A 25,272-nucleotide genomic window follows, 5' to 3' on the forward strand; every position below is an offset into this window, starting at 1 on the left:
GAAGGAGGCTGACTCTACTCCTGTACCTCAGGAGACTACTGTTTCCAGAGTGTTGCTGGCTCCAGACCTGGAGTGGCTTAGGCATGGTCCCTGCCCCATAAATATACACTTGCTCTCGGCTTACACATAATTTAAGTCTGGGTTCTTATCTCAGGGTGTTGGTTCACATGTTTTTTCAAATATTTATGGAAAGTCAGCCCTGAACACCTCGTAGGTGCCAGGTCTGTGGCCAGGGGCCTATCGCTGGGCCCACCCCATTCTTCTCTGTGGTAGGGTCTATTTGTATCTAAGTTCCCGGTAAGCTGGGTTAGCCCATCTGCCTAAACAACATTGCTGGGGTTTTTTCCCCTCAAAACACTCCCATAGCAAGTGTCTCTTCAAAATTGAGGCTCGGAGGTTGGGGGAAAACGGGGAGTGACTGCTAATGGGTATAGAGTTTCTTTATGGGGCGATAAAAATATTCTAAAATGGGTTGTGGTGAAGTACATACAACTCTGTGAGTATACAAAAAGGCATTGAATTGTATACTTTAATTGGGTGAATTGTATGGTATTGAATTATATCTAATAAAGCTGTTATTAAAAAAAAAAAAAAGTGGCCCAGAGAGGGCTCACTCAAGGCCACACGAAAGTTCATAGAACAGCTCAGGCCAGACTCCAGGTCTTCGGATTTCTGATTCTGAAGCTCCCTCCTCCCATCAGCCTCCCCATAACCCTGAACAAGCATAACTGCTGAGGTTCAGCGAGTGTGCAAGGCAGCCCTATGCATGAGGGTTGGCGGCTGGATCTAGAGCAACAGGGCAGGAGTAGAAAATGTTCTAGAGCTGGGGCTTCAACTTAGGTCTCCATGAGCGTGGCCAAGTCCCTGCCCATCTCTGAGACCCAGTGGCCCCATCTGTTAAGTGAAGTGGATGAGTCTGGTGATCCTTTGCAAAAGGCTCCACCAGCTCTGACCATCTGCAGTTCTAATTATAAAGCCCTGCAGGATGGAAGAGACTGGCATGTCGGATATGGGGTTCTTCTTGGAGTGCTGCAGGGGGCCTGGACACGATTAGGTGTTCCAACCGACGCTCCTCACGCAGAGTGACGACCAGGACTTTCCCGTGAGAGTCAGATGCTCTCAGAGGATTCCACTGCTGAGTTTCTCTATGGGGGGGTAGCTGGTCCTGATTTCGCTCCCCCCCCCCACCGTCCCTGCCCACCAGCAGTGCTAGGTGGTAGAATAACCCATAATAGAGACCCGTTGATCATGTCCTTTGGAGATGTCAGGAACCAGGTTCTTGGCCTGGCCCCTAGGCAGCCCCACCGCGTGCTGAGCTTGCCTCCGTGGTGGAGGGAATGATTGCTGATGGCCACCAGTCTAGTCCCCACTGGACAGGATGTTTCCACATCAAGCCCCACTTCCTGCAGCTAGGCCTGGGCTCCGGTTTCCCCCTTCTCCTGCCATCTGGTTGCCTGCCCTCTGCCCCCTCCCCTTGCTGGGTGTTTACAGGCTGCCTTATCAGCCTGGGGAATCTGGGCCTCACCCAGTCGGCTGCCCTGCCCCGCCCGGCGCAGCCAGCCTGCCCAGGGCCCTACCTGCTGTGGTTTCGTCACTCCAGGCAGGCACCCCTACACCCCCGGCAGGCAGGGGGTGTGGATGAGGGCTTGCTGCCTGCCGGAGTGAGAGCTGAATATTCATAGCGCGTCGTCCACCTTGTCCAAGCTGGGGGAGGGTATGCCCTCTTTCTACATTGTCATTGTCTCTACCTGCAGGCTCTGGGGACAGAAATGAGGCGCTCAGGTTGCTGAGGAGGCTAACTTTGGCCTGGAGAGCCTCGACGGCTCTTCTGTTCTCAGCCACCAAGAGGTGAGCGGGGGGGCTGGGGGCGCAGCAGTAGGCTGGAAGGCTCTGAGTGTATAGACAGTTGGTTGTTTTTTTTTTTTAACTGCAGAGTACTGTAAATGCTTCACGCTACAGGTGGGGCAGAATGAGGGGCTGCAGACTGAGTGTGGTGGAGTAGGGAAGGCTGGGGAATCCGTGGGCACAGCCTTCAGAGCCCAGACCCCAGAGCTTCCTGGGTCCCACGCTGTCTCCATCTCACCTTGGGACCTGGTCACCCACCCAAAGGCTAGGATGAGGCCAGAGCCAACCACTGAACAAGTCCGATGACTTCCCCTCAGAGCACAACAGCTTAGATTTTTCCATCAAATGAGTTTGAACTAAGGAAGGGGACAGGAATGGGGACAGTGGGCAAATAAACATGCAGGAGGTGATGGATTTCCCTTCCAGCACTTTGGGCTAAAACCTTGAAAGTTCACGTCCTGACCTGTTGCTAGGCGGGTCCCACAGGGACAGGGCTTGCTTGCTAAAGCTGACCAGTCCCCAGAGCAGGGATCAAAGCCACAGTCCGAAACTGCTCCTCTTCCAGGGGCTTCCATTTTGTTCACTGAGAAATCAATTAAAATATGCTCAGGCAGTAAATTGCGGCATTCACACTACAGATAAAATGCCACACTTCAAAGAAATTTTATGCAGCTGTGTCTTTCTAGGTCTCTAAGATACAATTCAGTAGTTTGGGGCGCTTGGGTGGGAAAGTTTGGAAAAACTCTGCTCAGGCAATTTTGCCATTAATGGGCTATGTAACCACAGGCATGCCATGTCACATGGCTCTCACAGCCTTGGGCTTCCCCCGCCCCCCTCCACCAGAGATTTCATGCTACTCAGAGCTTCTCACAAGCTTACTGACCCTAGTAGCAGTCAGGGCTCTGCAGGCCACCCCACCTCCCCAGGAATAACTTCCCACCACTCAGAAAAATCATAAACCATTTAGTGTTAATGTGTTAATGGGTGATACTGGGTTAATGTGTCACCTTTCTCCTCAGCACATTTTCATTTTAAAAGGCCATCCGGAGCTACCCTGCTTTAACCTAAGGAGTGGCTCCGGGGTTAATAGGGGTGCCAGTGAGCCAGGGAGTGTTTCTTGCTGACACCATTAGCCCTGGAGCGAGCCGGCCTTCCCCATCTACTCCCCATGCCTGTGGTCTCTGTTGGGAAACTGTATAGAGGGGATATGAAAGTCTTTGAAAAGCTAACCAGGCCTGGTGCAGCAGAAAGCCCACTTGACTGGGCATGAGGAAGAGTGAGTTCCAGTCATGGCCCTGCCTCTGCCTAGCTCCTCCCCTAGCCTCTGAGCTGGCGCCTGCTCCTACTCCAGGGCACACATGTACATCTATGGCTGCGGCCACACCAGCCGTACTCGGCAGAGCTTTACAGTCCAAACTCATCTGCTTGCTTTCCAAAGGTCTTTCACAGTCTGACCCCACCCTACCTACTCAGCCTTGTTTCCCATGATTTCCCAACTCAAGCCTGGGCTTCAAGCCCAGTGGTCTCCTCATGGTCCCCTGAGGGAACATTCCAGGCTCATTCACGGAGTTTCTCAGGCCTGCCAGGCCCTTGCTGCTCTGTTTTGGTTAATCAAATAGTGCCCATCCAGCAAGGTCCCAACCAAGTCCCCCAGATCCACGGAGCTGGTTGTGCCCTGATAACGAGAGTCCACACCAATGGAGCCCCCTTCTAAACTCCCATAGCCCTTAAATTTGACCACAAGATCTCTTAATCCCATGCAATCTTGAATTGCTCTTTATTTCATGTGTATGTCTTATTTCCCCAACAGGTGGTAAAATCCATGGGATCAAGGTCTATTTAATCTTCTCCTGACTCTAACACAGGTCTGGGCATTCATGAACTAAGTCCATGTAAATTCTCAGCCCAAGTGAGATCTCTAGAAAAGAGACCCCGAATCCTGATAGATCTGAGGGCTACAGTCTAGGGGTGGGGATAGGGATAGAATTAGGGGGCAAAGGTCTCCAGGCTCAAACATTACTCGTCTTCTCTTGCTCCAGGCCTCTACTAAGGGAAACACATACCAGCTAGAGTCATTTATTCCAAACGGCATCAAGAAGGCGGTTGATGATCAATCAGGTCATCATCAGAGCATTCTCTCTTCGTACAAAACCACAGTGTTTCTACCTGGTGAATATTGGGTGCTGGTCGGATCACTGGACCCTTGGGAAAGACTTCATGATGCTGGATCAGTTCTAAGAGCTAAAGTGGTTCAAGAGAATGCGGTGTGAGGATAACTTTTTTTTTTTTTAAAGAGGTCTTTTGTTGGCTAGATAGACAAGGTTGAAAAGGGCTATGACTGTCATCTAGAAAATGATGTATGGAGCAGATAATCATGGAACCCTGCACCAAAAATAGGTTATAAACGAAGGGCAAATAATAAATAGTTCTATTTTGCAAACGCATAGTAAAGTTAAGAAACTCTTTACTGAAGAATATCAATGAGGGACTTCCCTGGTGGTCCAGTGGTTAAGAATCCGCCTTCCAATGCAGGGGACATGGGTTTGATTCCTGGTCAGGGAACTAAGATCCCACATGTCGCAGGGCAACTAAGCCCACTTGCCGAAACTATTGAGCCCGCGTGCCTCAACTAGAGAGCCGGTGTGCCACAAACTACGGAGCCCACGCGCTCTGGAGCCCGTGAGCCACAGCTAGAGGGAAGCCAGCGTGCCACAGCGAAGATCCCGCATGCTGCAACTAAGACCCGACACGGCCAAAAATAAATAAATAAATAAATAAATAAATATTTTAAAAAAAGAATGAGTTAAAAAAAAAGAATATCGGACTTCCCTGGTGGCACAGTGGTTAAGAATCCGTCTGCCAATGCAGGGAACAGGGGTTCAACCCTTGGTCCGGGAAGATCCCACATGCCGCGGAGCAGCTAAGCCCATGGGCCACAACTACTGAGCCTGCGCTCTAGAGCCCATGCACCACAACTACTGAGCCCATGCGCCTAGAGCCTGTGCTCCACAACAAGAGAAGCCACTGCAATGAGAAGCCTGCATACTGCAGTGAAGAGTAGCCCCCGCTCGCCACAACTAGAGAAAGCCCCTGAGCAGCAACGAAGACCCAACACGGCCAAAAATAAATAAAATAAATAAATTTAAAAAAAAAAGAATATCAATGAAGAGATTAAGCATCTTCTAAAATGACAGTAACATTAGGGTCATCCATGATTATAAAATAAGATCACAAAAGCACAGCCAAACATATCTGCTATAACAGTTAACGTAAATAGAATAAATTCAAGTATTAAAAAAAGATGATATTATAAATAAGCCATAAGGATATATTGTACAGCACAGGGAATATAGCCAACATTTTATAATAACTCTAAATAGAGTACAACCTTTAAAAATTGTGAATCACTGTGTTGTACACCTGAAACTTATGATATTGTAAATCAACTATATGTCAATTAAAAAATGATACTGGCAATCTGATTCTAAAATTTACATGGAATTGCAAACGACTTAAAATAGGCAAGAACAACTTTGATAAAGAACAAAGTTGGAGGGCTAATACTACCTGATTTTAAGAATGATTATAAAGCTGCAGTAATCAAAACAATTGGCATTAGCATAAAGATAAACAAATAGATCAATCAACAGAGCAGAATATAGAGTCCAGAAATAAACCTATATATAAGGACAACTGTAACAGACTAACGATAACTTTTTCAACAAGTGGTGCTGGAATAACTGGATATCCATATGTAAAAAGAAAAAAATGAATTTGGATTTGTACCACTCGTCATAGAGAAAAATTAACTCGAAATTGATCGAAGACCAAAATGTAAAACCTGAAACTACAAAACTTCTAAAAGAAACCATAAGACAAAATATCTGTGACCTGAGGCTAGGTGAAGCATTCTAAGATACAACACCAAAAGCATGATCCATAAAAGTAAAAACCGATTGGTTAGACTTCAACAAAATTGAAAACTTCTGCTCTTCAAAAGACACTATGGGACTTCCCTGGTGGCGCAGTGGTTAAGAATCCACCTGCCAATGCAGGGGACACGGGTTTGAGCCCTGGTCTGGGAAGATCCCACATGCCGCGGAGCAACTAAGCCCGTGCGCCACAACTACTGAGCCTGTGCTCTAGAGCCCATGTGCCACAACTACTGAGCCCACGTGCCACAACTACTGAAGCCTGTGCGCCTAGAGCCCATGCTCCGCAACAAGAGAAGCTACCACAATGAGAAGCCCGTGCACCGCAACGGAGAGTAGCCCCCGCTCATTGCGACTAGAGAAAGCACGCAGCAACGAACACCCAATGCAGCCAAAAACAAACAAACAAACAAACAAATAAATAAATGTAGTAGTAATATTCTGAAAAAAAAAAGACACTATGACTCTGAAGGCATGTCTACATTAATAAAACAATAACTTAAAAAGAATTCTTCTAGCTCATTCTAATCACTAAATGGCAAGGATTTTATGTGGCTATATTTTGTCTTCAATAAAAAATTTAAACCCCCCCCCCAAAAAAATAGATACTATGAAGAGAATGAAAAGACAAGGCACATACTCAGACAAAATCTTTGCAAAGCATGTATCTGATAAAGGTCTTATATCTAGAATATATAAAGAATTCTCAAAACTCAACTACAAGAAAACAAACAAGTCAATTTAAAAATGGGCCAAAGATTTGAACAGACACCTCACCAAAGTAGATGTATGAGTGACAAATAAGTACATGAAAGGATGTTCAACTCATCAGTCATTAGGGCAATACAAATTAAAACTACAGTGAGATACCACTGCACACCTATTAGAATGGCTAAAATTTTAAGACTACCCACACCAAGTGTTGACAAGGATGTGGAGCAACTGAAACTCTAATACACAGCTGGTGGGAATGTAAAATGGTACAATGACTTTGGAAAACAGATTGATAGTTTCTTAAAAAGTTGAACCTACAACTACTGAATGATCCAGCCATTCCACTCCTAGGTATTTGACCAATAGAAAAAGACACATATAGCTATAGAAAGATTTGTACAAAGATGCTCACTGCAGCTTTTTTTGTAACAGCCAAAAAGTAGAAAAAATCAAAACCACCAAATGTCCACCAAGTGATGAATAGATCAACAATATATGGTATATCCATTCAACGGAATTCTACTTAGCAATAAAAAGGAATGAAATACTGATATAGAAAACAACATGGATGGATCTTAAAATAAATATGCTGAATGAAAGAAGCCATACAAGGAGAGAGTACATCCTATATGATTCCACGTATATAAAACTCTAGAAAATGCAAACTATTACAATGAGTAGTGAATAAGCCCTAGAACTCTAATGCACAGTGTAGGGAATGTAGACAGCAATATTGTATTAACAACCATCAAACTTGCTAAGAGACTAGAACTTAATTATTCCAATCACTAAATAGAAAGGATAATTATGCAACATGATAGAGGTGCTAATTATCACTACAATGGCAACCACATTACAATATATAAACACATCAAATTACCATGGTGTACACCTTAACTTTACACAATGTTATATGTCAAATACAGACGGTCCCCAACTTAATGATGGTTCAACTTATGATTTTTCAACTTTACGACGGTGCGAAAACGATACACATTCAGTAGAAACTGTACCTCAAATTTTGAACTTTGATCTTTTCCCGGGCTAGCGATATGTGATGCTGGGCAGTGGCAGCCACCACATCGCCCAGTCAGCCACGCAATCACGAGGGTAAACAACCGATAGACTTACAACCATTCTGTACGCAGACAACCATTCTGTTTTTCACTTTCAGTACATTATTCAATAAATTACATGAGATATTCAACACTGTATCATAAAATAGGCTTTGTGTTTGTTAGATGGTTTTGCCCAACTGTATGCTAATGTAAGTGTTCTGAGCATGTTTAAGGTAGGCCAGGCTAAGCTATGGTGCTCAGTAGGTTAGGTGTAATTGATGTATTTTCAACTTAAGATGGTTTCAACTTCCGATGGGTTTATCAGGATGTAACCTCATCATAAGTCAAAGAAGATTTGTATATTTCAATTAAAAAATGAATACTAACTGATAGTCACAGAAAGCAGATAAGTGGTTGCTCAGGATGAGAAGGAGGGATCGCCAAGGGGCACAAGGAAACTTTCGGGCGTGACTAGTTTCGCGAGTATATACATATGTCAAATATTATCAAATTGTACACTTTAAATATGTGCAGTTTATTGTATGTCAACGTTGCCTCAATAAAACTGTTAAAAAGAAAGAAAAAGGTCCCCAGATTGGGTAAAGTAACAACAGCAGCATTTACTATGTAATTTCAGCAAGTAATATTACTGCGTAATTTAACTATGCAATAGTATCACTATATGAGAGCAGTGAAGACAAAAGAGGCAAGAACACGCACGCTCTCCTAGAAAACACATTCCTTGATGCCACCAGTGGAGACAAATTCTGAACCCTGGAACTTACTGAGTGTGCTGATTCGAATGTGTTTTGTTGTTTTATCTTTTGCTCACGCTCCTGCCGATGTTATTGTCCCACCGAGCCTGGAAGGCCCCTAGAGCACAGCCAATGCGCTCTCTTTCCTCTTTTGAAAGGCCATCTGCCCTCTCACTTCCAGGAGACCTTCCCCAATTAAGTTAAGGAGGGAGAAGAATGATCTTCCTCTAGGTAAGCCCTCCTCGAACCCACCATCACCTAATCTACAAACCTTAAGTGCCACAGGCTGGTTGGCACTTCAGCTCCCGCCTGCTGTGAGGCTAAGTGCATGTGTATTACTAGAGCTCCAGAATTGGGTTTAGATTCTTCAGAGCAGCGGCCTGGGCCTGCTGTGTTTTTTTTTTAGGATCAGGGTGGCGCCAAGAAAGTGGTCACCTAATGAGACAGGTGTTTTCTGTGCATGGATTCTCACAGAAGCAGCAGAGCTGAACTAGCCTCTCTTATCCTCTGGGGGCATTATGGGAAAAAGACAGATTATCTCCTAAATCTATGTCTTAAGTACCTCCTTGTTATCAGGTCATCAGGAATTTGGGGAGGTTAAGACTAATTGCCCACTCTCCCATCCCCCATCCCATCCCATCCCCCAAGGCCTACGGGTGGGGACCAAGGGACTGAGTGAAGTGGCTCAGGGGTGGTCCAAGGGTGGTCCAGGGCCTCCTGCCCTTGTGGGTGGTCACAGGCTTCTCAAGCAAACAAAATCCATTTGCTAGCAGATGGAACCTCCAAGTTACTTTCTGGGAGGCCTTTGGAATGGGAGTGGCCCCCAGCCCCCCAGGAACTCTTCTGGGCAAAGGCAGTGTCCCAGCCCCAACCCAAGGCCTCTGGGCATGAGCGAAAAGAGGCAGAAAGTGAGCAGTGGTTGGCCAGTCGGCTCCCAGAATTCTACACTCAGTAGGGTAATAACAACAAACTGATGATTGCTAAATACTTGCCAGGGATGGAACATGAGGCCTTCTCTCAAAGGAACGAACTCACTCGTATTCCTGCAGAGAACGAAACTGGAGATGAAGTGGTGAAGAGATAAAGATGGCAATGTTAATAAAAATGTTAAAGACTTGATTTTTACTCTTCACTACAGCACTGCCTGCCACTCAGAAAGATTTTAACACACACACACACACACACACACACACACACACAATCTTCTTCCACATCCCTTCCTTATCCTGTGTGACAGCAGAGTTAACAAAAAGTTAGCAGAAAGATGTGGAAAATCTCCCTGTTGGTTTTATGAATGGGCATCGTGTGCCCTGCCAGCACTGCCAGAGAAGCAGTTGATCCCTGGAGCCTGGCAAAGTCAAGGGTGTGGGAGGAGGAAATGATAAGAACAACAACAACAATAATAATAAGAGCCACAGAATAATAGCAGCTAACACTTACTGGGTGGTTACCATGTGCCAGGCACCATGCTGAGTGCTTTACAGGCATTATCTCATTTAATCCTCACTCAAACCCTGGGAAGTGGGCTCTGAGACTCAGAGTGGTTATGTGACTAGTCCATAGTCACACAGCCAGTAAGTGATAGGTCTGGGATATGAACGCAGAGAGCCTGTGCTCTTCCTCCTCCGGACAATACCGGTCTCGAGAAGAATATTGGGTTAGACTGGAAGAGGAAGGGAGCTTCGGGAAGGGCAGGTGGAGTGAGAAGTGGGAAGTGCCAGCACTGGGACAAGAAAATGGTCCCTCGAGAAGATGGGAACCTAGGGCAAAGCTTCCTCAATCTGGGCAAGCTGTTTAACCTCTTGCTTCTTGTTGGTCTGGCTGAGAAATGTTCTGGCACTTTCCCTCGCAGATCCTCCTGCATGAAACACCCCTCCCTGCTCTGCCTGACCCTCGTCATCACCCTGGGAGAAGGCTGGGTGGGGTCTCTTTGCCAAGAAACTCACGTTAGGACACAATTTCCCAGGCCGAGAAGTCAGGGCACTCTGGTGTGCCTCTGTGGTTTTGCAATGTGCTGGGGAGGGTGCAGGGCAAGAGGGCAGTGAGAGAGGAAAACTGATGCATGGCGGGGGCGGTATGTGTGTGTCCAGGTGTTTTTATCCAATTAAATCCAACAAGGACCAAGTCCCCCTCCACATCCAGGCATGGGAGATGCAAAAGTCGCAGAACAAATACATGGCTAGTCCTCGCCCTTCCCCAGGGGGTCTGGACAGAAACATGTGGGACATTTTAGTTCTCGGCTGGCTGAGAAAATGAAACTCTCTATCCTCTACCTGAACCTCTGGGCTTCCAGAGCAATCCCAGGACCCTGGGGAAAGATGGGACGCAACCAGCCCGTGCCTGCAGTGAACACCTGTGGCGGGGCAGTTTTCCTGTCCCTTTGGTGCCCTCTGCCTCTCTTTTTCCCCTCTGTCCCCTCCAGGGCCTGTGCATGGGCGGTGGAGGGGACGGAGGAGGCAGGAGATCAACATGAAATCCCCTCAGCTTGTGGGGCGGGAAAGCCTGGCCAACCTTTGTGTCTTATCAATCCGTCCTGGGGGCGCTGGGCTCCCCACCTGGGCCATCCACTTTGCATCTCCCGGGATGGAGACTGGGGCTTGCACCGAGCCACCCACACGGGCTGACCTGGTCTTTTATGTGACATGCATTCGCCAAACAATTATCGAGGCTTTGAAGGTCAGCCTGTGGCCAGGGAAGAGAGAGAAAGGCGTCTTCTCGCCCTTTTCTGCCTAGCCCAATCTCCCCCGCGCCACCCTGCCCCCTTCAAGGTCTAGCTCAGAGCCGAGGCCCTCACAAAGCCTTCCCTCCCTCCCCCAACTGCTGCTGACCTCAGAGCCCCGGCCGCCTCTGGCCCCTGCTCCAAGGAGCACAATTAGCACCTGACCAGCCGCTGGCCTGGCTGCTTGTCCTAGCCTCTGATTGTCTCAGTGTCTTAGTCATCTCTCCCACCCCGCCCCCTTCGCTCGTCTCCCCTACAGCACCTAGCACAGGTTGGGCACACAGTAGGTGTTAATAAATGTCCGTTGAATTGAAACTCAGCGGCCCCTATGAGGTCAGAACCGTCATAAGCACCCCGACCAGCAGTTCCTTGGCAACCAGCGCTGGGGTCCGAGCTATAGGGCATTAGCGGTGCGGCCGCTATTACAGGCCACGCAAGACTCAGCGGCCAGAGATTTGCAGGCAGGTTGGTGTTGATGAGAAAAGCCCCTGACCCCTAGGAAAGTGCCCATGGGATTCTGGGTACCTCGGATGAGTTTCCTCTCTCCCCTGCAGAACTAGTTTTCAGTCTGAGAACCACAAAGGGAATAAATTGGCGGTGAAGCCAGAAACCTCTTTGCAGCTTAGAAATCCTGGAGAGAGAACCAAGCCTGCGTTGGGGTCAGGCCCAAGCCTGAGGGGAGAAGGCTGCCCAAGGCCCTTCCAAGCTTGGTGGGGGACCTCCGGGAGGTGCTGGGGGCATGGCAGGCAGAGGGGCTAGAGGGGCGTCTGGGGGTGGCCCTAAGTAACGCCGTCCTGTCCTGCAAACCAACAAATCACACCACTGAATGCTTGCCACCTGCAGCCCACACAGGAATTGGGTCTCCCCCTCCCTCTCATTCACCCAAATCCCAGGGCAGGCCTCTGTCCAGGGGTGGCGTCCTGACCAGAGCCCAGCCAGTGTCCCCAGACAAGGAGAAGCCTCCAAGTCTGGGGTACCTGGCTCCCCACACTGGCTTTGAATTAGGGATTCGAGCCCGGCTTCGAATTATGGTTATTTATATAGGTGACTTAGCCACCCTCTCTGGCCCCCTCCCACATTCCCCACCCTGACTCTGGCCCATGCCAGAAGGTACACACAGTCCCAGAAGACAGGCGGTGTCTTCTTCACCTCTGTATTTCCCTCACTGCCCCTTCGCTGATGCCTAGTACGGGGACTGGTTCTCGGCAAATGTTCGCTGAGTTGAATCTGAGTTTTAGGCACCGTGTAAGACAATACCATAAGGCTCGCTTGCGCTTACCATGTGCCGTGCACTGTTCTAAGAAGCAGCTTATGTGTATTGACGTATTTGATCCTTGGCAAAACTTTATGAGGTGGGTCTGATTTGACAAATGAGGAAACTGAGGCATACAATTGACTGGGATCACACAGTTAGTAAATAACGGAGCTGGGATATAGACCCAGACAGTCTGGCTCTAGGGATGGGAGGGAAAATGAAAAAGTTGAGGGGTGAGGGGTGAGGCTCGCAAGGACCAAGGCCAAACTTCGGCGCAGGGCTTTCCCTGGGAAAGCAATCCCCTCAGCCTGCGTCTGGCTGGGCCTCTCAGGGAGGCCCTGAATTTTGCAGGCTAGGGATATTTTGGACATCCTATTAATCAGGCCCCTGAATGACAGACCACAGCACCCTCATTTTTAGATTCCCGTATAGGACAGAGGAGACAGAAGCTGCTGTCCCATCACTTAGCTCAAGGCAGGGGGAGGGCTGCTTTCAGGCCTCCAGTTTGTCCAGGGGTGGGCGCCAGTTCCTGAGCAACCACCGAGCAAACAGTGCAGCAGTGGGAGGAATGCCAGACATAGTTGCAAACAAGCCACTCCTTCGGCTCACAGCTAGAGGCTGGGTGAGGGTGGCAACGTGGAGCCTGCTCCACGACCCCCACCCCTGCAACTCACACCTCCCAGGCTTTGAACCCAGAGACAACCACTTGCAAGGCAGCCTCTTCCCCACACTGGCCAGGATAGGAAGTCCTCCAGGATAGTTAATTCCTGCAGTTAACTCAAGATAGCTCCCCGTTATCTGTTACTGCTGTGGGTCTACTGAATTAATGGTTGAGAAAGTGCCTTATAACCGGTAAAACCCTACATAACTAACTGCGAGGAGAAATTTGCATTCTTGCCGTGCAAACGTGACCCTGAGCATTTTCAGTGCCAAAGTGTCCTGTCTCCCCAGAGGAGAGAGTTAGATCTGATCCCTTCACCTCCCCCCTCCAACCTGGCACTCAGGCCAGGGGTCAGCTCGCAGTGGGTGAGTCCCTGATGGGTGTGCCCACCAGCTGTTGGGGCCAAGCAGTGGTGGTTCTGGCCCTGGGGTGGTGACCTCACTTCCGCTCCTACCTCCCCAGCACTCCTCCCATATGAGGCCCCACCAGGCCAAAATCGAGAAGTTCAAGGTTAACTGATCCTCCCCACTTTAAGAGCTAATTAAAATGATTAGCCACAATGAACCGCCAAACATTAACCAGAAGAAGCTGCAGGACCAGACAGGCCTCTATCTCGGGGCAGAAGGATGAGGGGCAGGAATCAAACGGCCATCAAATCCCATGGCTGGCGTGTGGGGGGTGGGCAGCAGGGGAGAACCTGGCCGAGGCGCGGAGCCAATGGGGTCAGGAGGTGACTCTGGTCAGGAAGGCCGTGTAGTGAGGGAAGGGCGGCAGACCTCGGGTGCGACGGAGGGACCGGGAATCCATAAAGCCGCCGCCTCAGCAGTCTCCAAAAGCAAGGCGCTGTCGGCAGGGGACCCCGCGCTGCGCGGCTGCTGAGTCCCCGTGCCGGCAGCAGAGGAGGGAACAGAGAGGCGGGAGAGCCCGGGAGAGCGGGAACGCGGGAGCGGGAAGGCTGGCGGCCGGCTCACACGGAAACTCCGGCCCCTCACGACAGAGGTCTCTATTTTGGCAACCCAATTATCCAAGTCATAGGTTCATAGGTGTGTGTGTGTGCGCGCGCGTGTGCGTGTGCGTGTGTGTGTGTGTGGAGAGAGGGAGAGAAAGAGAGTGTGTGAGTGTGTGTTACCCTAAGGCGCCTGGTCCCAGAAGCCCTAGAGGCCGCCAGATCAATCTAGCAGCCCCGCCAGTGAGGCCCAACCTCCTGCCCTCGGGCACCGAGCTTTTGGGGCGGGCTGTCACGATAGGCCCAGTCACGGACCCCGGGCTGCCTGGGGAGAGGGCAAACCGGCCTCCACCCCGACTCGGGAAATCGACTCAGCTTCTAACCCAGGATCCGTAGTCCGGGTTCCACAACGCACACGCGGTGGGGCGAGGCAAGGGCGGGACGCAACACGCCGCCGCTCTCCCACCCTGCCCTGGGCCCCCAGCCCCTACGCTCCGGGGCCCAGGCGTCCCCTATCCCGCCCTCAGGCAAACTTTCCGAGGTCCCCGAAGGCTCCGAAAACCGGCGCCATCGACGTACCTGCCGCCGAAGGGGCTCGGTAGCGGGGCCGGGGTCGATCGCCGCGGTCCCCTCCCCGCTCCGAGGGCCGAGACGCGGGTCCCCAGCCCGGCCAGCCCGCTTTCTCCCCTCGGAAGCCGGGCCGGGCGAGTGGCGCCGATACCTCGGCGCCGGCGAAAGGAGAAGTGGAAGTTGAGCGCGGCGCCCGGTCGGTCCCCGCGCCCGCCGGGGCCACCGTCCCCCTCCCTCCTTCCCTCCCTCCTCTCCTCCCTGCCCGCCTGCCCCCGCGGCCCCGCGCCCGTGACTCACCTCGGCGCCGGGGCAGGCTGGTCCGGGCGGGCGAGGCGCAGGGCTCTCCCACACGTCGCGCCGCCAATGGCAAGTTGGAGGGCGAGATGCAAATACCAGGTGAGACGGCGGCGCCCCTGATAAAGCGACTCCGGGGGGTGGGGTGGAGTGCGGGGGGAGCCGGGTGGACGCCGGGGAGGGTCAGGCCGAGGGAGGGGGCGGCGGGGGCGCCCGGGGAGGGGGCGCGAGCCAGCGGAGACCTGCACTCAGACAACCGAGCGAAAGGGGAAATTGCACTAGAGACACACACGTCCCCGCAGGCGGCGGCTGGGGCGGGCGCGAAGGAGGCAGGGCGGGAGGGAGGGAAGAGCCGGAGGGAGGGACCGACGGGAGGGACCACGGGCGGGCGGGGTGGGGGAGGGCGCGAGGGAGGGACGAGGCGTCTTGGTGGAAACAGCGCCCCTCCACCCCCGGCCCGCCGCGGTCGCCAGCACGGCAGGGGGAGCCGTGCCAGGGGCCCGCGCGGCCTCTCCTTCCCCTCCCGGCTCGCTCGCCCCCGGGGAACCGCGAGAGCAGGACTCCCGCGGAGCCCACTTCGCGCTCCCAGCGCCCCAGCCCCCACCTGGCGCGTTCCGGGGCCCGCAGCTCCGGCCGGGAAGCCCCTACACAATGCCTCGCAGAGAAAGCCGCTCCATTCCCGGGGGACTCTGGATGGCTATGTCCGGCCCCCTTGGCCTGCGCGCTCCACTCGCTTGACGCCTTTGGCCCCAGCCCTGCGCTCCAGATTATTACTGAGCGCCTGCTGTGTGGAGGACCTGGCGTGAGGGCGGGCCGAGCGGGTGGGTGAGGCCAGGAGATGCCCAGAGGATACAATTCGGGAACGATACGCCAGATGCCGCGGAATCCCTGGCCAAATGCTCGTGCACTTGGCGCGACTGGAGAGTTTTGGGGATTTCTTAGGGAAGTCGAGCTTAGGGCTCCGGGTGGGGGAGGCCAGGAGGATATGAATCCGGGGAAGGATTGGGGGGAGAGGGGCTGGTGCAGCAGGTGCAAAGGTAGCCAGAGTTGGGGTGCTGGGAAAAAGCTCATGCCCCTTTCTGTCCAGAGCCAGGCTGCCCTGCTTGAGGCATCTACTTGAACCCCAGTCTCCCATTCTGCCTCCCCTTTACCCTCTACTCTGACCTGCCCCAGCATCCATACCAGCCCGCACCCTCCTCCGTCCCACAGCTAGGAGGTTCTAGGAGGGAGTTGGCTGGGAATTCTCACTTCTTATGGCTCTGTATGGTCTGGAGGAGGGGCCCAGCCAGGCCTCAGCCCGGCATCTACCTCCCGGGCAGAAAGCAGCAAAGCAGAAAGGGCCCCGGGGGAGGAGGGCTCTCTGGGGGGTGGGGGTGGACCAAGGGCCTGAGGTTCAGGGACCTGCTCAGCCACCAGCATCTGTCTGCTTCCCCAGCCTTGGGAAAGGAGAGTCCCTGGCACAGGACTGGGGAGCAGGAGTGGTGGTGGATGATGGTGGCGAAGGCAGCTGCAGATTACAGGTTTCCGGGGGAAGACCTAGGGGCTGGACTGGGGCACCGGGGCACCTTGAGACCTCTTGGCCACCTAAAGTTAAGTCCCTGAAATAAGTGCCGAGAGCAAATTTCCAGTTTTTTTCTCTTGTAAATGGGCACACTTTCCCCAGGGGATTCTGGATCAGGAGACACAACAATTTTCTGTTGTTCTCTTGCCAGGGAGGCTCCCCTCTCAAAATTGTGGTAGGTCCCAGTCATCCCTAAGCCCCCTTTACTTGACCTTCACACACACACACACACACACACACTTTCCCATTTTGCTGAGAGTTCAGTGGTCTCTAACATCAGACAGACCTGGGTTCCTATTCCAGCTGCACCATTTAGCGGCTGTGTGTCTTTGGGCAAGTCGCTTAAACTCTTGGAGCCTCACTGTCCTTATTTTTAAATTGAGGATAATAAGAATCTACCTCCCAAGGCTGTGGTGAGGCTTGAATGAGATAGCCTGTGTCTGTGGCAGTGCCTGGCGCTTAGTAAGCCCTCATTAAACGTTAGCTGCCTTCAGCACCATCTCTGTCTCATCTCGTTTTTCCTCAACCCAGCTATCGGGAGAAAGTCTGCCAGGGCCGGAAGCTGCTGAGGACGAATGGTGGATGCCTCCTATGAATGTCTGTGGTTTAAACCAAGGTTGAAGCCTCAAGGCATGGAAGTGCCAGAGGAGAGGCCTTCCTCTTGGGATGGGCAGGGAGAGAGGACAGCATCGGGCCCACCAGCTTATGGTGACAGGCCCTGATGCCTGCCAGTGACCTGGAGCCTATGGCTTGTGGGAATCCCGTAAGTTCCCACCTTCCGCAGCCACTCGGAGCTAACCGCAGCCCCATGATCTGGGAGTTGCAGCCAAAGCAAACCCCACCCCCCTGATGAAAACCTGGTGCTGCCCTCGCCTTTAGGGAGCCATAGGCCACCTGAATGACCTTCCTGACTCCACGGCTCCAGGTCAGCCAGGCTGCCCTTCCCGATGACCTTGCTGCTGCCCAGCCCTTCCCCACCTGGCTCCCCGCTCTTCCACTTACCCGTTGGGTGAGCCCCAGCCAGGTGGGGCCAGCCGGCTGAGATCACCACTCCTGACGACAGGCATGATGTCTCTGCCAATGGCTCATTCCCTGACTTGGCAGGAATTCCCCTTCTCGAGTTGCCCGTGAATGCCCAGGCTGCGCCATCCAGCTCTCAGCCTCTCTCCTTCCAGCCCTGTTTCCCCCCCACCCTCCAACCCCAACTCTGTCCTCTCGGGCCTCAGAACTGGGGTCCTCCTGGAAGAGGAGGGGCATCCTGGCTGCCCAGAGCCTGTGTAGGGCCACCTCCCCGCTTCTGCACTCAACTTGCCTTTCCACCTTGGCCACTTTCTCAGCCCCTCTTTGTCCCCTCTTTTCAGCGGTGCCTGCTAGCCTATGTTCTCCTGCAAATCACCCCAGGTTCTCTGGAAACAAGGTGGCTGGTTGCTTCCTCCCTCCCTTAACCCCTTAGCCTCAACAAATTCTATTCAAACCTGTGGCCAGAACAAAATACCACAGTGCCACAGCCTCTGTGGCCATGGCCCTTACTTTCCACCACAGACACATGCTAGAAAGGTCGCCTATCAATCAGACTTTCAGAATGAGAAGCATATTCAAAAGTCAGGAGAGAAGTTATGGTTTAAAAGGAATCCTCCCACCTGTAAAGCTGAGATGCCCCCTCTAATCCTTTCTATACAGCCCGCAATCATTCCTCTGTTGATATGTTCAGTAACTCCAGATTTGCCTCTGTTGGGTTGACATGACGAGGCCCTAGATAGATGCAAATGATGGACAGAAATCTCTAAGTCCCAGGCTGTGGCTGGGCATCATAAGGAGTTTTTGTTCTAAAAAGATTGTTGAGTAGCTGCAAGATAGAAGAATTCCTTTGGATAGGTTATACCAGAGTGCTCCTTCCCGGGAGACGAGCTGATCTACTGTCTGGCACATACTGGGGGGTGACGGAGGTGGGGTGCCCAGGCCAAAGCACAGGCATGCCGGTGGGAGAATGTAGTTGGGAGCAACTTCCCAGATTATGACTTTCATCTGGCCAGCCACCTTCCTTGGCTGGGGCTCTTGGAAAGCCGCTTGGTCCCCACCCCTCACCCACCCCTGCTCTCATTAAAATGGAGAGCTTTCCATTTCCCCTCCAGGCCTTTACTGGGACAGGACCTGGCATCCTCAGAGCCCCTACAAAATTTCAGAGGAGCTCTCGGTTTCACTTTTTGGAGGGGCCAGACAGCAGCTCAGGGGCCTGCCTGGAGGGAGATGACAGCCAGATATAGGAGGTGCCACGGGCCCTGAGTGAGTGCTCTGCGTGTCCACCCTGGGCTCAGCGGCTGTGGGGAGGTGCTGTCCCCACTGCACGCACTGCCAGGGGAGCCGGCCTAATACTGTATTTGGGAAACAGATTCAGTGCCTCTGGGCTGGCGGGAGATTTGGAGGGTGGGTGTAGGGGGAGGGACCCGATCCTGTGGTTCATTTGCAAAAAATAAGGAAGAATTGGCTCAGGCAGAGTTCAGTAAATGAGGGCAAGCCCTCTGGAGTCTCTAATCCCACTGGTCCCTAGCCCCGATCTTGGGGCCTAGGCTCAGCCTGGAAAAGTCCCTTGGAGAAGAGCCGAGAGCAGGCGCCTGCTCTGGGGCACCTATCAGAAGCAGCAGAGCATCCAGAGTTTTTGGGCCACTGTCCAGTGGAACTAGAGTTAACCCCTCAACCCCCGACATCTGCTGGCCCAGCACCCATCTTGTGTGGTGGGCAGCCTCGCTGTGCCCCTCAGCCCTGCGGGGATTCCAAATGACACTCCAGAGGTGCCTCTCCTCAAGGCTGCAGGAAACACGAGTGGACCTAGGGAGGCCTTGGCCCAAGGAGCTTCTGCTAGGGGGCAGGGCTCGAGATGGGGGTGCAGAGGGATGCCAGCACATGGAGGCCCTGCCAGAGGAGAGCAGCGAGTGATTTCCCTGGCGCTTGAGTGTGCTGGGGGACAGGGACACAAGTAGCCATTGGGCTGGGCGGTACCTCCTCAGATGGAGAAGAGGCTCAGGAGAGAGGAGGGGGCTCCAGTCACATTGTATGGGGCGCTCGTGTTCTATACGGCGAGTGGCGCCTCCTGGAGTTGTGCGGGAGAGGGCAGTAAGGACAAACCCAGGAGAGCTGGGGAAGGGCGCTTGAATGGATGGAGAGAAGACGAAGGGCTCATTTTGGAACACCAAGTGGGGGCACTGGGCCTGACTGCAGGTCCTCGGGACTGGGGATGTGGTGGGATGATGGGGAGGGGCTGTGAGGGGGACTTGGTTCCCGACTTCACCCACTTCACCTCCTGCCAAGGGGCGGTTCCAGGCTGAGCTTTGTACCAGGAGGTAAAGGACTCTGCCCTTTCAGGATTGCCCCATCCCACATAGAGGCGAGGACAAGCCTGAGGCGGGCGCTAGACAGAGGCCCGAGAGGAGTGCAGGCACGCCTCACTTCCCCTACCGTGCCCCCATGACGGGGGGGGGGCGAGGGTGGCGGTTGTTGTTGTTGTTGTTGTCGAATGCAGAAAAATACAACATTTAATGTCTATAAAGGTGCAGTATGAGTCATTTCACGGAATGTCTAGGCCCCTTCACTGGCAGCAAACAAACTTTCCAGCCCTCTTTTGAGGAAGCCATCCAACTGGGCTGCCGCTGCTGGTGTGTGTGTGACAGTGTGTGAGTGTGTGTGTGGGTCTGTGTGGGATGGGTCTCTGGAGGGCCTAGGCTGCCTATGTGTGACTCCGTGTGTGTCCCTCAGATGTGAGCGAGGGCATAACCGTGGCCAGTGTGTGCATACACACACACACACACACACACACACACACGGGCTCGACTCTTGGATGTGAGTGTCAAGTCCCCTCGTGCATGCGTGTGTGTTTGTGGAGGGCGTGTGCATGTGTGTGTCTGCAAGGCAGTGTGGTATGTGAGCCTGTGCGTCTGAGGGTGTCTACGTGTACATTTTTTCCTCATCGCTGCCAAATTATCTTCCCATCTCTCCCCTCACGAAGTGAAGGGCTGGCTGAGGGAAGCTAGCAGTCTAAAGGGGGGGGGCAGCCGCGGAGGGGAGAGGGGTTGGAGGAAAACCAAAGCAATTCCACTCGTCAGAGGAAAGTGTCAGCCAAGGATGAAACTGAAACCGAGGCAGCAGCTCGAAGGCACCAGCACCCTGGGATTGTCCCGAGGCTTGGGTTCCTCCCACTCCCCGCCCCCCCAGCCGGCTGTGGAGATTAGTCAGCCTGCAACCTCGACTTGGGGTTGAGGCAGTGAGGCAGTGGTTAGCACGTGACCCCATTAGTGCCCATTATCACATTAACACAAATTAGTATATCAGATCCTCTCCCAGTCACCTAGTGGGGCGCAGGGCCAGGCTGGAGGGAGAGGCCACAGCTCAGGCCCTGCTCCGGGAGGAGAAGCCAGCATGTGGGCATCAAGGGAGGGGGCAGGCTGAGGACTGCGGCAGGTCAGGTTGGGGACAGAAAGAGGGGACGGGGGACATCAAACTCTGACAATACGATCCTTTTCCTAGGTCGTGCTCTGGGAGGAGACACTTTGGGGAAGGGGTTGGTAGAAAGGAGGGGGTTTCCAGGAATAGCTGGGCACCGCCCTGTAGGAAGGAGGCCCGGGCTCTGAGGTCTGGGCGGGAGACAGACGGTATTTCTCCTGGCACACAGTGAAACCTGGGAACGTTTAGGATCCTTTGGGTTTTTTTTCCCCCTTTCCTCTCCTTTATGGAAAATCCTTAGATAACTTTCTCAGATGGTTTTGGACATCCTGAAAGCAGAGGAGCTGGACTGATTGACAGAGGAGAAGAGGCACCCAGAACCCTAGTACAGGGCATAGCTTTTATATCTTGGCACCGATAAGGGAGACACACTCTATCCATATATTTATATGTAAAGTTGTATCATGGAAAGAGCCAGCCACTGGAGCTTCTGGAAAGGGTGAGGCTGGAGCCCCTAACAACTTTTTTCTTTCAGCTTAAAGGTGTCTGGCCACAGGTTATTTTTGTGCCCTGATACTCTCAATATGTTAACTAACCAGCCACCACATAACCATGAACCAACATGGGAAGGTCAGCTGCATCATGACTACTAGAGCTCAGGGCCTGCACAGAGGTAGGGCACAAAGCTCTATCAACCGAGGCCAAGGTTGCAAGTTTGAGCCCCAGATGGGCCTCTTCGCTTTTTTTTTTTTTACATAGTTGACAAGCATGGAATCTCTAACCATCGCCCTACATCTAGCCCAAAGCTGAGCCCCTACCCCTCATCTAGCACGAGCCCTGGTCCCAGACTGCACCCCAACGCCGGCCACAGCCTGTCCCTTTGCAAAAGATGCATCCTTGGTCTCAAGGGAGCCAGGCTGGAGAGTGGCTGCTCAGGGAAACCCACCCCTAACGCTGGAGAAGCGATTCAAAATTTCCATTCTACTGCCCGCGGGTCAAGAGCGCCATCCCTGGAGAGGAAACGCTGCCCCTAAACCGCGATCCCTTAGCTGGAGGCGAGCTTCCCCGAGCTCTGCGGGACCCGGTAGGTGCCCCGAGGGACCCTGAAGAAGCGCGCACCAGGCGGCCCCACGCCTGGACGCTAACGTAGCAGGTCGGCTCTCCGAACTCTGCCGCCACTCGGGTGGGAGCGCTGGGCCCGAAGGACAGTGGGGGTTGTGGCGGCCCCTTGTGCCTTCCCCTCGCCATCCCTTTGCATGGGCCGCCCACCCTGCACCCCCGGGATTCCCCGCGGGGGCAGAGCTCCCCACCCAGACCCCCAGCAGCGCGCCCACGGCGCCTCAGCAGCGCCACCTACAGGCGGAACGCGCGCCACGTCTCGGGCCGAGGCGGGAACTGGCTGCGGCGGAGGAGGAGAGGGGGAGAGGTCGGCGCCGCTGCCCCGAGCGGTCCCCGCTCGCCAGCGGCCTCCTAGCGCCGCCCCGGCCCCGAGCGACCTGGCCAGCCCCGAACCCCGTCCCGCAGCCCCGCCCAGCGCTCCGACCTTCCACTCCAGCGGCTGCACTCCGAGCGGCCTCTTGCCCCGGGCGCCTCTTCTCGGGAAGCAGTGAAGTCACACTGAGCCCGATCCGCTGACTCATGAGAATCCTGCCCCCTCCCCGGCACACCCCTTGAAACTTCCCCTCAATCCCTTCTTTCCTGCCCGCCCACCCCCTTCCTCGCTCCCCGTCGGGCGCGAAGAGGCGGGTCCGGACTCCTGGAGAAGGACTCGGTGGGGCAGCTGGGAGAGGAGGGGCGGCAGGGCGAGAGTCCTCGTGGAGACCACCAAGCTCGGTCTCCGCCCCATCCACGCCGCTCTATTCTGGGGAACAACAGGTGATGCCCGGGAGGGCAGTGTACGTTTGCAACTTTGGGCAAAACTCCCATCAAGGTATTCTTTTGCAATTATCCATCTCACGCAGTGAGCCTCGCTGCTTCAGGACTGGCTGGGGAGTTCACTTGGAAGCTGAGGTCTCTTTGGAACCTCCTGTTCTAGTGAAGAGGCCAGCACAAGGGCTGGCGCCACCAAGGGGACAAAGGCGGAGTGCTCTGAGCTTTGAGCTGCCCTCCACCCCCTGCATTAAGTCAAGCTGATCAATTGCCTGAGAGGTCGATGTGGCTTTTCTCCTAGAACTTGGTATTGGCCCAGGCCAGGTTGAGGTGTGGGTGACTTTGAGGCCAAGGATTCCCTGTTTTCACCACCAGTCTCTGCCCCCCCGCACTGTGCCACTAGTTTGAGGACTCCCACTGTAGTGGGAGACCAGAATCTCACTCAGGCTGCTTGGGATATTAGTCTCAATAAAGGTGGCCGAGGACCTCAGGCCTGGGCCAAGGAAGGCTTCACGCTGGCGGGGCTCTGCAGGCCTGCTCTGAAACACCTAAAGCTCCCCTTTCCCTCTGGAGGCACAGAGATCCTTAAGCATCCTTTTCCACCTAGCAAATCACAGTGCTGGATTTTCTTTCTTTCCCTGCATGCAGTTTCCTTTTGTCTCTACGGTAAGAATCTGGTGGTGAAGCTTGCCAGCTTCCTGGCTCACTTGTCTCTGCACTTCAGGGCAGGGCTCTGCCAGGACCATGGCCAACGTGGAAATGGCCATGGACTTAAGAGCAAAGGGGGTGTACAAGCTAGTCTCAGGACTTGGGGCTTATGTGGTATGAGGGGGGTTTTCTGAGCTAATTATCTCAGCATCAAGTTGAAAGCTGCCTGGGTTAAGGTGGCTGTTCACCGGCCAGCTCTGCAGGGTGTGTTTGTTGGGGATTGGGAGCCACTGAATGGTTGTGTAGGAATATATGTGCTAGGATCATGGCTGAGCATTGTCTCACCATAAAGCCTTCCTGGGGAAATTCTGGGCTTTCATGGAGCGTAGTTTTAAGGCTGTCAAACTCTCCATGGAGAGCAAATCTGGCAAGGAGCGATTTCTAGGGGCCTAGGTCTAAATGTTACTTGCTGAGTCAAAGAAGAATCATAAGCCTCAAACTAAAACAAACAAATAAACAAAAAATCTGTTGAGCCAAAGGGACAGCAGAGGCAATGTGGGGAGACATTTGCCAAAGGCTTTGGGTCCCATTAGCATCTGCTCTAGACTTAGAGATGAAAGGCAACTGAGTCCATGGAGAGATGAAGAAAGTCCTGGGCAAGCACCTGAGAGACTTTTCCATACACAGGATGTTAGAGCTGAGGGTGGAGGGATGATCTAGTCTGTTCTCTTCATTTTACAGATGAGGCTGCCGAGACCTAGGAAATTAGCTGCTCTGGGTCATCCAGGAGTGAGTGGCAAAGCTGAGATGCAAATCCCAAAGAGCGCTCTTTCCGCTGTGCTCCCCAGCTTCGGGAGGAAGAAACACGGGCAGGGAGCACTTACTGGAACCTGAAGAAGAAACACAGGTAGAAGGAAAACAAGTGGGCGAGGAAGGAGGGAAAATGAAGGGGCTGAGGAAAAGTGAAGAGGAAGAGGGGTGATCTCTTTGGGCAAGGAGGCTGGCAGCTCCATCCTCCGTATTCAGGATATTATACATATTTATTTAAGAAAACATATTCATGTTCTGCTCCTAGAGATGAGAGAAGTTACAAGCAGAGAATGGAGGAAGAAACACGATTTGGTCAGTGGAAGAAAAGCCTGGACTAGATGGAAGCAGAACAGTAAAGCCATCTGAGGAGTGACGAAGTTCCGATGTGAACTCACACATCATACTCCCAGCACTTCTGTTGCACTGATGGTTCCTGTTGACCCGTCTGTGTCCGCCACTAGGTTCTAAAGCCACTGAGGGCAGGGACTGTATGTCACTCATCTTCTTATCTCTGGGGCCTATTGGCCCACGGCATGCAGCAAGTTACGCAGTGTGTTTGCTAGCTGACCAATAAATCCATTTACGAACGTATGTATGTATTCATAAATTCAACACCCATGTTGGGTGTTCCTCCAGAAGCATCTCTGTGTTGTGCTGCAAATGCCAAGAGAGCACAGGCGGGAACCTGCTTGGGAAGCCAGACACCTCTGTCCAGGCACCAGATGCGACTCCTGGCCTTCTCCAACTGAGACACAGACCTTGGAGGCTCCACTGGGACCAGGTAAGGTCTTCAAGAAGGTACGAGACTAGGCAAAACTCACAGGTGGGCCTCCCGAAGGCATTTTGGCTCTTTGTCTCCAAATTGTCAATGCCCACCAGCCAAAGACCACCAGGGCACTCTTGCAGTCGAACAAGTTGAGTTCATTGCTCACTGCAGCGAGGGAGGATGCATGCCCTGGGGAACCATGGGGTGTCTCAGGAAGAGGGTGCTGGGAAGGACTTATTATAGGATTCAGGCCAGGCTGGGTGATTTGGGGGAGGGTTTAAGGAAGCCGGACTTTGCTCTGGATTGGATGCTGTCAGGGAGTGTCTTACTGAATCAATCATATCCAATAGGAGGGCAGACTGGAGCGAGGCTCACTATGTAATTGGTAAGGAAGCAGCAGTCACTTAGATTAGCCAGGACGGAGGGCGGTATTTG

At 53.0% G+C, this 25,272-nt stretch overlaps 1 protein-coding gene and 1 long non-coding RNA gene across 5 annotated transcripts in view; one reads left to right on the plus strand and one right to left on the minus strand.

Moving 5' to 3' along the window:
• Nucleotides 1-14,988, minus strand: part of ELF4 (E74 like ETS transcription factor 4) — a 36,985-nt gene extending 21,997 nt beyond the window's left edge. For 2 of the 3 annotated variants that reach the window (XM_061177933.1, XM_061177931.1), the window contains exon 1: nt 14,465-14,677. The gene's annotated coding sequence lies outside the window, so the exon portion shown is untranslated. Of the gene's footprint in view, nt 1-14,464; nt 14,678-14,752 lie in introns of those variants that run through there. The other variant, XM_061177932.1, reaches the window with a different exon arrangement.
• LOC133081642 (uncharacterized) lies at nt 14,759-24,633 on the plus strand. Of its 2 annotated transcripts, none has more exons than XR_009698887.1 (3): nt 14,759-14,851; nt 24,003-24,168; nt 24,337-24,633. It is a non-coding gene; the product is annotated as an uncharacterized LOC133081642 (long non-coding RNA). The 2 variants fall into 2 exon arrangements; XR_009698886.1 differs by lacking the exon at nt 14,759-14,851 and adding an exon at nt 22,634-22,674.
• Nucleotides 24,634-25,272: the final 639 nt, after the last annotated feature.

This window comes from Eubalaena glacialis, chromosome X (genome assembly GCF_028564815.1).
Source record: "Eubalaena glacialis isolate mEubGla1 chromosome X, mEubGla1.1.hap2.+ XY, whole genome shotgun sequence".
Taxonomy (NCBI): domain Eukaryota; kingdom Metazoa; phylum Chordata; class Mammalia; order Artiodactyla; family Balaenidae; genus Eubalaena; species Eubalaena glacialis.